This window comes from Typopeltis vanoorti, chromosome 5 (genome assembly GCF_054136105.1).
Source record: "Typopeltis vanoorti isolate ZY-2024b chromosome 5, IOZ_Tvanoo_1.0, whole genome shotgun sequence".
In the NCBI taxonomy this organism is placed as follows: domain Eukaryota; kingdom Metazoa; phylum Arthropoda; class Arachnida; order Uropygi; family Thelyphonidae; genus Typopeltis; species Typopeltis vanoorti.
Window position 1 is genome coordinate 112,430,301 of NC_143553.1, and position 12,907 is coordinate 112,443,207.

Below are 12,907 nucleotides of genomic sequence, written 5' to 3' on the forward strand. Positions count from 1 at the left end.
TTTATTTCGCCGTGACAGGCTATTTGAGGCTAATGTCTTAAGAAAAGATTAAGATTCCAGAGTTTCTTGAAATTACAAGAAGCTAAAGAACATTTATTATAATCTTGAGAAATCAGAGCGGTTATTATCTCTCAGTACAGAAAACTTGAGTGTATAAAAATAAATAACAATTAGGATTTAGAATATCATCTGATTTTAAGGGCTGAAACCTCGGCAGTGGAAATGTCACTCGATTTGAAAATATATAAGCATCTGCCTCTGAAGTATTTGCTTCGAAATGTTTTTGGCACGTTATCTGGTTTTGTGAGGAAACAATTTAAATTTATAAGATAAATTAAAATATCATAATAAAATTTTAATGAAATGCAAAATAAAATGATTTATTTTGCCATGCATAAGAAGACCGTGATTCGAAATGAATTGAAATATGTTGGTTTTCTTGAACTAAAGAGAAACTCTTACTAATAACATGTGCTTTTTATTCACAATATGGTGAACGTTTTTTGTGGTTATTTCGAACATATAGTTTACGCTAACTCTAGTACTGTGTCATTTATACCTTGCATCTCGTACATTTATGCAGCTGAATTTCGCGAAAATCTCACAAAGACTTACTACTTTCAAGGGTTAGTAATGAATTAAAAATAGCATCGAAAACAAGGTCTAAAATGTTGATGCATGTTAGTTTAATATCGAGAAACACAGAGGTACGCATTTTGGGATAAATAGATTAGAAGTTATATATCACGATGATTGCACTGTATTCAAGGAAATACATGAAGCTAGAGATATAAGGGTGAGGTAGACAGAGAGTAAATTTAGAGGACAAATTGCTAAGGTTGATAAATTAGCCCATATGATTACTTGACTAATGAGGATCACATTAACAAGTAGAGATAAGGAAGTTATAATTCCTCTTTATACGACCACATCTGGAATCCTGTGTTAAAGTCTCGTCCTGTGGGTTTCTTGGGATGTGGAAGCGGTAGAGAGGATTCAGATGCGAGTGACGAAGATGGCTGAGTGCCCTATGGAATCCCTATGAGGTAGATTGAAGATGTGTGGATTGCAGAAGTCGGTTGATAGGAGGAAAAGAGGGGATATGATAGAAACATTAATAATTAGGATTTTATAGGATAGATGCAGGGAAAATGTTTCAGCACTTGGCAAGAGGGGGGAACCAGAACAAGGAGTCATCGCTAGGAGAATTTTTTGCTTGGAGAGTGATGAATGAGTGGAATGGGTTGCCAGAATCAGTTAATGTTTTTCTCTTAATGGGTTCAAGGAGAGATAGGATAGATTGGGTCTCCCGCGATGAGTCTTTGGGTAATAATAATAATAATAACAATAAAGAAAAATATTTAATAGCTACAATTTAGAATCTTTAATCACGAAGTGAAACGTGACCTTTCACCAAAAATTCCTAATAAACTAAATACTTCATTGAAAAAAATATAGAATATGCTGAACGTTTGTGGCATATAAAAGCTCATTGTAGAGGGAAATAGAAAAAGAATTTGGGTAAACCAGTCGACCAACAGTCAGCAGTGAGAAAAAAGTTGTTTAAAAAGACGAAAAAATGTGTTTTCGGTATATATCCCAAATATGCTGTTACATGTTTCATTTTTTTAAGATATTTTTATTTCATTTGACTCTTAGCTTTTTATATATGAATTTTTTTTCTTATTGAAAACAATAAGAAAATTCGTGTTTTCATCAGGATTCCCAGGATTCAATTTAAATAGGTCGTCATTAATATAGCTATCACAAATTCGGCAATTTTCTATACTTATAGAGATAGTAATTGTTATTTATGAAACTTTCCAAATTTGAAGATATTTCTCTTCTTCTAAGTTTAGTTATTTCTACTTATTTATAAATAATCAATAATAAACCATGCGAACACTGGTTATTTATAAAACTTAAAAAATATATTTGAATTTTTTCCCTTTATTTCTAGCTGCTAAACGTTTAAGTGAATTCAACAATTTTCAGTTATATCAGGGATAAATCACGTTTATAAGCAAGTTAGAAATCGTAATCGTACTTTTTTTCAACGTTCCGAAAATTAAATATCATATTACATAAAGAAAAATAAGAACATTTACTCGATGATTTAACTTATATTTTTAATCAAGTTTTAATAATTCGTGCTAATAATAGTTTATTTATTAATACTTCTTAAATCAAAATTATTTTTTATTAAAATATTTTGAAAGGAAAAAAATTAAAAGACTGAATTATTAATAAATATTGAGACTATTATTCATTAGAACAATACTTGCAATTTTTCACTATTGTATTCTAATGAATTATAATCTTTCTTTTTTGTGCAAGTAATTATTTACTTTTATAATATCAATGATTAGCTACTAAACTGAAAAAAACGCACTCTATTAGATTTATTCCTAGTGGAAAAATAATTTGTCTGAAAGTGCAAATTATTTTTGACAAATAATTTGTCTGAATAGAAAGATAAATGATTTATGAATCAATCTATAGATGGCAGCACTTGATGGTGTTTCTTCTCTAACCCAAATTTTATCTTTTACAAAAATAACTCCACCTCCACCTATGTTTTAAATCAAGTTCTTTCAGCATTTTCTACATCATCATTATGTTAGAAAACGTTAGGGAAAAATCCTTGTGGTGAGGTATTTGAATTAAAAAGCTGCTCGACGTTGAATTATTTTAGTAAAACGACGACTTGCAGACTGAGCAAAAAGGAGCGAAGTTATTTAAGAAATAAAAAGAAAAACGAAAAATATAATCAATAGAAGAAAAACTAAATAAAATTAGAAAGAACATGTAAAACAAATGGCCAATACCCAATATTCTAAACAATTAATAAAATATAAGCCAAATGGAAAGAGAAGGTCAGCTAGACCTCAAAACAGGATATTAGATTTAAAATATGACTGGATCAAAGGGAAAATTTAACATTTTTCAGTTATTAAAGAGGTTAATGCAATAATTATTGCTGCAAAACTAGAGTGATAAAATAGAAATTATCGGCTTCACTTTAGTCGCTCTACTCCTACCAGTCGCTCTACTCCTACCAGCTACCCAGGCTACCAGTCCTGGGTAGCTGGTAGCCTATAGATTTACTGAAGAACACTACGTTAGGCGGGGTGCCCTTTTTTAGTTAATGAATCAGTGCAGGCTGCGCGCTTCATTAAGGCCCTCATTGCAGTACCGAAGAGATGAGGACAGAAACCGAAGAGAGAGAAATCCTACACAGGAGACAAAACACGTCAACATTTCACCAATAAACAAAGCAGTCTGAATTTTTTTATGTTCTCGGGAAGATATGACTATACGGCAGCAATGCATTCTCATCTTTCTAGTCCCGATTGACGAAACAGTCATATATTTTCTTATTGAACGAATCTTACACAGTGTTACTGCGTGAGCGAAGCACCTAGTATGTATGATACACACACATATACGCACACAAACATAAAAACAAAGACAGAGAGAGAGAGAGAGAGAGAGAAACTAACATACTTATTAAACATTTTCTAATAAAGAATGTTTAGTTATGTGTGAACCGAAATATTTAATATTTAACAAAACATTTATATAGTTATCTATTTTTTTTTAAAATTTTTTCCGTAAATTCAAAAAAATCATTGCCCTTTTCCTAATGTGCACTGGTAGCTATCTGGCAAATTCACATGAAAAATACGATGTATAATCGATATATAAAATTTTTCGTCACCTAATATAACAGACAAAAACAATCCAGCGGCCATGAATACTTGGATAGAGATATTTTTTTATTCCTGAAAATAAAATCAAGGTATGATGAAACTGTGTTGGGGGGAGGAGAAGAATCTACACTTATGTTTACTGCAGTATTTATATTTGTAGTGTCTCGTTTACGTGTGCTATTTTACGAAAACTAACACTCGTGGATATGAATGAAACATCAGAAGTTTTATGTAATCAGTTTTTGATTCAAATTTGTAATTGCATTGAAAAACTACAAAGGTCATATTGTGCCATACTAAAGGTTAGACACATTTATATTTACGAACAATTATTAACAATAGGTCTGTACAAGAATCTAGTTTCATAAAGCAGCATCTCTAGGTAAACAGAACTGTTGCAGAGGGAAATACACAAGGTCCGAGCTTATTACAGTAGTGCAAAAATAGTTAACAATATAAGTTAATATATAACATATGAAACACTAAGCCAAGGAATACTGCATCTACATATATGTAAATTTATAACAGATGCCTTTATAGCAGCACAAGAATAGGCAAAAAGGGATTATTATACAATATGCATGGATGGAAATTAAATTTAGCAATGCAGTAGAAACAGCATTTAGGATGCATATAAACAGAATTACTAAAAAGTACCCAAATAGGTAAGATGTCCTACAGCACTACATGATTTTTCGAAAATTAAAGTAGTATATAAGATGCGTACACAAAATGTATGTTAAGTGATGCAGTATCTACATATAAACAAAATTACTGCAGAGGTTTTATGAGTATATAAATAGATAACTATAGGTTAACATATGTATACTAAACAAGTCAAGGAAAGCAGTGTCTATATCTAGTAAGATTACAACAAACATTATTATACTAATACTTGAAGAGTCAGAAAGGTATTATTATACAGCATCGATGCATAAAATTTAAGTTTGTGCATCGATGCATAAACTTGAATTATGGTATTTATGGTATTTACATATTAACAAAATTACAGCAGGGTGATACAAATATACAAGATCAAGGCCCATGGGAATACATAATTGGTCATATTTAACCTAATGAATAATACATAAGTATAAAAGTTAAGTTAAGCAAAAAAAAAACGTATTTACATATAAACAAATTTATGGTCAAATATGTTTGTACAAATTAATTCTTTCTAAAAAATTAAAAACATCATGCAATTTGCCTGAGTCTGCTAGCATTTTTCCTGGGTGTATTTGGCTTGGTTAGAATGAAAATTTCATTCCTCTCTCGTGTAAATTTTTGAAAATCTACCAGCATATGATGGATAGTGAGATGTGTGTTGCATTTTTCACATACGGGAGGGTCATCAGCTCTCAGTAAATGAGAATGCATAAGGTGACTGTGACCTATGCGGAGCCTGGTAAGAACAACCTCATCTCTTCTCTTTGTACGTTGACTAGAATGCCAGTGTTTAATTTCAGGTTTAATATTATATAATTTGTTTGTTGATGTTATGTTGGGAGTTAACAGGTTTCTTGCCATGGTAACTCCCACTGAGTAACTAGATTTGATCTTATAAGTTGTCTGTAGTCTGTATATGGAACGGTCAAATAGTATGTGTATGTGGAGAAGGCATGGGCTGATTTAGCAGCTGCAGCTGCAGCCTCATTTCCTTTGATTCTGATGTGGCTGGGAATCCAGCAGAACTGAACATCGAAATTAAGGCTTTTCATTTTGTGAAGCAGGTGTAGCATTTCATAAAGTACTGGATCAAGATTATACATAGGATAGGAGATAGCCTGTAAAGATCTCAATGAGTCTGTATAAATTATACACTTTTGGTAGCAGTTTTCGTTTATATGCACAAGTTTATAAGCTGTTTTGTTTAGTGTAGCTAATGTTGTCAACATTTATACTAACAGCTTGCACAGTTTCTTTAATACGTACCAAAAGGATGCATATCAGTTTAATGTGTGTGATATTCAGCTTTCCAATGCAGCGAGAAGATACTATTCTCTTAAGTAATTAAGAGACAACTCTTTCCATCGAAGTCATAGAGCCGGTTCATTTGCTTCTACATAGAGACTTGGAGTGGGTGAGATGCGAAAGGCACCAGTAGCTATCCGTATACCCTGATGATGGATGGAATCCAACCATCGTCGGTTACTCTGTCTTGCCGAAACATAGACGCCGGACCCATAATCCAGCTTTGAACATATAAGTGCACGATAAAGATGGAGCAATGAAGCTCGATCAGCACCCCACCCAGTAGAGGAGAGAGTGCGAAGGAGGTTCACTGTTCTTTTGCACTTTTCTCTTAGTTTACGAATGTGTGCTAGAAATGTGAGTTTTCTGTCAAAAATGAGTCTCAAGAACTTTGTTTCTGTAGTTACTGGAATAACAATAGGACACATTCTTAGTTTCACGAACTGGGTGATGAATGCGTTTTCGACAGAAGTGTACACAGACGCTTTTTTCTGTTGAAAACTTAAACTCATTATTGAGAGCCCACAAAGATACATGATCAATTGCTGGCTGAAGTTGTCTTTCAATTACTCTCATGTTATGTGAGTGACAGTAGATTGTGTGGTCATAAACAGATAGAGCATTGTCGACAGTGGGAGAAAGCTGTTCAATGATCGAATTGATTTAATAGCAAAAAGGGTTACGCTTAAGACAGAGCCTTGGGGAACATCTTGTTCTTGAAGATATGGTCGAGATAGCGTACTTCACACTCTGACTTGGAAAGTTCGCCTGGACAGAAAGATTTTAATAAATATAGGGAGGTGTCGTTTCAGACCTAGGTTATAGAAGTCTTTTAATATGCCATATCTCCAGGTTGTGTCAAAAGGCTTTATTCATGTCAAACAAAAATTGAGACAAGACGTTTTCGCTTCAGAAATGCATCTCATATACAAGTTTCTAACCGAACGAAATGGTCTAAAGTTGAATCGATGTCTACAGAAACCACATTGTGTATTGGAAAGAAGACTGTTGCTTTCTAAATACCAGAGAAGTCTGGCATTAACGCTTTTCTCTAGTATCTTACAAAGACAGCTGGTCAGAGCAATGGGGCGATGATTATTTGCTTGAGTTGGATCTTTTCCTAGTTATGTAATAGAAATGACAATTGACATGCCAAGAATTTGGAAGCTCTTCAAGTATTCCATTGTATAATAATAGATGAAGATCCATAGAAGATGATGGTAGATGCTTTATCATTTCATAATGGATGTCATCAGGTCCTACTGCACTAGGGGGAGATCTCTCTCTCTCACTCTCACACAGACACACACGTACGCACACACACACACACGCGCACACATTCATACACACATTGAAATGTGTGTGTTTTGACATCGGAATGACATCGAAAATTTCAGATAAAATTAAACAAAAACAAACACATATTTCATGTAATTGAAAAAGTGGACAATAGTTTTTATTTAAATACTGTGTTTGCTTGTGCAACATATGGTTTGCTTGAGTGTATAGAGTATAGTTTCTGTGGCTGGGAACATGTGATTCATCAGTTAATTCCGCTTGTTTCCCATTTGTCTCTAATTGCACTATTTGTTCAGAAATGTATTACATAGATTGCAAAAGTTTCTGTGTATCTTATAAACGATACAATAAATATATAAATAAATAAAATCAACGATGCAATAAAACTACTTGTATTTCTTGCATCTGCATTGCAATGTCTGTGGGGGAGGGCGTGTTGTGTATTGCAGGGAGCGAGCTACCATCGCCCCGACGTGAACGTGTTTAAACTTTTTTTTTCCTTCTGCCAGGTATATGCGAAACTTTTTACTTTCTTTTTTTCGTAAAAAAAATCAGGGATGCGAGTTATATTCGGGAAAATATGGTATGTGCAGAACATGCACTGTTAGAAATAAATGCTTGTTTTAACAACATAGGGAGAGTATGCAGACCTTTTGAGTTAAAACTCGTGTGATTTAATCAAACAATTTTTTTTTCTTTTGGAAAATAATGGTAACAAAATCAACACTATTTTCCAAAATCTGAACATCCCTTTATTTCCATCCAACAGGTAATTCCAATTTATACAATGAAACCTAATTGCAAAAGTAGTAATGTAAATAATTTGTATATTATTCTAGTGAGTGTGGTTAAAATGATATAAAAATTGTAGATAAAGATTATCCAGATGTAAGGATTATTCACTCATATACAGTTCGCAGATTAAGGTTATAAAGATGTAAAAATTATACCAGCGGTATAGAGATCGCAGATAAAGTAGAAATCTATATAATTTGCATATCACACTAGCGATGGTAACAGTAACTCTTTCTTTAACTTCTCATTTATTAATTTATCAATATTTTGCAACATCATAATGCTACACGCGGATAGATATAGACCTTTTGATCAATTCTCGTCATTTTTTAAATTTAACAGTTACCCCTTTTGAGGTCTCTCCGACCATCACTTCCCATTGGGTTTATATTTTATTAATATTTTAGGATATCGAGTGTCGGCCCTGTGGATATATGTTCTGTCCAATTTTGTTTAGTTTGTTTCCCCCCCCCCCCCACCCCCCCCCCCCCCCACCCCCCCCCCCCCCCACCCCCCCCCCCCCCCACCCCCCCCCCCCCCCACCCCCCCCCCCCCCCACCCCCCCCCCCCCCCACCCCCCCCCCCCCCCACCCCCCCCCCCCCCCACCCCCCCCCCCCCCCACCCCCCCCCCCCCCCACCCCCCCCCCCCCCCACCCCCCCCCCCCCCCACCCCCCCCCCCCCCCACCCCCCCCCCCCCCCACCCCCCCCCCCCCCCACCCCCCCCCCCCCCCACCCCCCCCCCCCCCCACCCCCCCCCCCCCCCACCCCCCCCCCCCCCCACCCCCCCCCCCCCCCACCCCCCCCCCCCCCCACCCCCCCCCCCCCCCACCCCCCCCCCCCCCCACCCCCCCCCCCCCCCACCCCCCCCCCCCCCCACCCCCCCCCCCCCCCACCCCCCCCCCCCCCCACCCCCCCCCCCCCCCACCCCCCCCCCCCCCCACCCCCCCCCCCCCCCACCCCCACTGGAAGAACAGAAAAGAAGACTCGCCACGACCTGCACCAATTATAGTTCGTCTGACAAGCAAGACTACAAGAGACAATCTCATAAAAGTCAGCAGACTGAAAAAACCAGTAGTCAAGGATTTAAATGCATCGCAAGACAATACGCCAATCTTTATATCTGAGTATTTAACGCCTTTCAATCAGAAACTTTTGTATTAAGCAAGAAAAGAAAAAACAGAAAAAAAGTATTAATTTTTATGGATCAAAGACTGCAAAATATTCTCGAGAAATTCACAGACTTAAACGTTTATATAAATAAAAAGCTCTGAAGATAGGGACAGGTTGCCAGAGTGATGCAAAATACTTCAACTTTGTTCAATAAGAAGATCTCATCACAACAAAAATGAATGTGAACCATCAGATAGATGTAATTACACCAGAATACAACAGTAATTGTACTTTCGAATCTCTTGATGCATGGAAACAACACACAGTACAAGCGAGAGGTTTCTCAATCTTGCATAATAACATTAGAAGCATCCGAAAATATTGGTTATTGTTACAGTCTTATCTGAGGAATTACACTGATATTACTGATATAATGATTCTTACAGAAGTATCAAAATCAAGCCTCCAAACAAAAAGAAGGGATGGAATATTAATATTTATCAAACAAAAATTAATATCAAAGGAAACGGCCTATCAGTTTGAGCATGCTGAAACCCTCTGCCTTGAAATCACTAATACCAGCACCAGACAGCATCACGTAACACTAAATGCTATTTGCAGGCCACTAAACCTAAACATGATAAAATTCTTGCACGAACTCAATTGCTGGCTTTCAAGCCAAGAAATATGCTCAACCGAACACCAAATGATAATTGGCGACATAAACATAAATATTGCAAATGAAAACCAGAACAGCACTGTACAATACCTAGATCACACTATTCATGTATAATGTAAATACTAATAATATTATGTACTAGAGAAGAAATATTCGGAAATTTGCCTACTGTCTAGATCATATAAACGTCCGAGCACCATTAAACAGTTACACTGCATCAGTCATAAAGTGCAAAGTAGCAGACCATTATTTCACCGCTCTAAACCTGCACACCAATACAATATCCAGGCAATGTTCAACAGAAGAAAAGCAATAGAAAACAATAATAGACGAAGAAATAGTCAACCAAGAAATACGAAAAACAGGCTGGGAACACCTGGCATCAGATTCAGCAGATATCGTATACAAAAACATTAAACGCACACTGGAGGAAATATACAGGAAAGCTACAAAGAAAGTCAGAAGTCTTTCAAAAACAACACAACATCCTTGGCTAACACAAAACGTAATCCTAGCAATACACAGAATAGAATTTATGGAAAGAATTAAAGCGATATCCAAATAACACAGCTTTAAAAACTGAATATAAGATAACAAAGAATCGCCTTTCAGCATAAATCAGAAATGCACAAAGAAGCTACTATTGAGGACAAACGAACATCTGCACAAAACAACGTGAAACAAACCTGGTATCTGATTAATGGGATGTTAGATTTTGTTCCCAAACACCACCGCCTCCGAAACCATAAAACACAGCTTCATGAAAGACGCAAAACCTATCCAACAACTAGCAAATGCCTTTAACCAATACTTTGCAGACTCCATCCAATAACTGCACAGAAATATTCCTCCAATCACAAAACGAGACCCTCCACTTGGACCACAATCAAAACAGTCATTATGGCTCCCAACCATAAAAGAAGCAGAACTTCTCTTTGAAATACATCAAATCAGACCAAACAAAAGCCCAGGAATTGATGGTATCTGACCAAAAGATATAAAGCAACATGCAATTAGTTTAAGCCGTATCTTACTAAAATTAATCAACAAAATATTTAAAATATTCAAAAGGTTCAGTGAACATCTCTAAAAAACAACTTCTTATTCAACTCTTGGAATATTGTCTTGGCTATTGATATTCGCTTACGAGAAGAAAGACCCATACGCTAGCAACGGATTTTCTTGGAATACGGTGATTAATTCTTATCTCTACGGGTTTGCCTGTTCTGAGGGAAGAAAAAATGAATTTTTTATATAATAAATAAATAAATAAATAATCTTCACCTTCATATCTTCATCGTATGATACGCTTTCGAGCAGGCCTACACATTTTTCCACGTAACCAGTAATCCCGAAGAATAGGTGGGTTGCCTGTTAATTCCGTAGTACACCATGTCTGTCGAAGCGTGTGTTTACGGGGCAGGTTTGCCTGCTTTGCGGGAGGAAAAACCCGAGAATAAAATGGGGGAAAACTCCTGCTGTAGACTCAAAAGGCCGGCTATCTTGGCAATGGCTGAGGAAGATATTTAAGCTGCTTACGTCTCTGACGGAAATCGAAACTAAGACACTTCTTTCCAAATCATAAGGTTTCGAAGCGCACTGCCACTAAGCTAACCGCGCGAACACCTTCATATAAGAGGGGCTAATTTACCATATGAAAATATTGACGAAGGTTTCATATCACAGACGAAATTTGGATCGATCCAACCAAAGTGCTGGTTTACCCCAACTAAAAACTCATCTTTAGCTTCTGCCTATAAAATTTAACAAAAAGATAATTTAAAATTAAAATCCATAAAATAAATCAATGACTGGAAGCAGTTCATAATCAGCAATTTAGCAATTAAGGTTTTCTTGTAAAAATTTCTAATTGTTTTAAATTTCAAACTTTAATGTTTAAATTACTTTAAATGTATTTGTAATGCTAAAATGAAGTCATTCTCACTTAAATAATTATGTATATTTTGCGAATGTTGTTTTAAATTGCACTTTTGTCGAGAGTCTTGACAATTATCGATGTTTCATATCCATTTTTTCATCCAAGTGAGAAATTAAATTGACATAATCTACAATTTTAATGAATTGTTGAAATCGCTTTCAGAAAATTCTTTCTTCTCTTTTCATTTATTATCGCTTATATTTCACTTTATCAGGCTTTTCTTTGATAATATTATACTGGAATATAAATTGTATTCATGACGTATCTTCCCACAACAGATATTACGTCATTTACGTAATTTTCATCTGTGTGTGTGTGTGTGTGTGTGTGTGTGTGTGTGTGCGTCCGTGCGTGCGAGCCTCCTTAAATTCAATTTATAATAATTTTCTCTGTAAAGTGGTACGTGTTTATATATGAATTTGGTAATTTTTACAGATCAAATTTTCCAGGTATTATTTTCGTTTCTTTTCATTAAACGTTTATATTGTTTATTTCCATTTGATCTTTGACATTCCATTAAAATATGGAATGTAAATGATAAAAATCGCGTTTTTTAAATCATCGCATCTTCTTCGAGTCGCATATGAAATTGTAACCCAGTTGTTTTATTTACCTAGTTCAACGACGACTGACCAACTGAGCTACTGATGCTCTAAAAGCATTATAAAAATATATATAAAAGTACTAAGTATATTTGAAAATAAGAAAAAATATTATGACTGAGTTATCATGAATAACGCTATAACAAATCATTTGTGTGGTTTACATAATGCACTAGGTGTCCCACCTCATGCGAATACTTAATTAGACATCGCTCTCTGAACGACCTCGAAGCGATATCATCTCTTATTATACCAAATATTCCATATACCACCTTATTAAGTACATCCTCTTCTAATTAGTCCCCATATGAAACATGTGTTGCCAGAGAAAGACAGAACGTGTTTTGAATGTGCAAAATATTATTTCTTCATCAATCGAAAAATACCAAAGCATCTCGATTTCGAATATTCATTTATTTCTAAAGCAAAGTAAGGGTTTATACTTGTCATTAATTAACATAATTAATTAACTTATTGTGAATTATCACTAATTCTACTACTACTGCTAATAATAATAATTTTTTAAATAATAATAATATATATTTTTCTGATCTATCAAATATTTACATATATACAATGATTATCTTGTATAATTAACAATCACAGTTATAATTTACAATTATATAGTTCAGAGTTACACAAGTTACATAATATTACATGTGGTTTATTAATTTTTTTCTTTGAAATTTTGAGAAATAGTGATAATACAACAGTATTTACACAAGTCCAATTTAAAAATTATATTTCCTATTTCTCACAAAAATACAATGTAAACTCATTATTTACATATGTTTTTA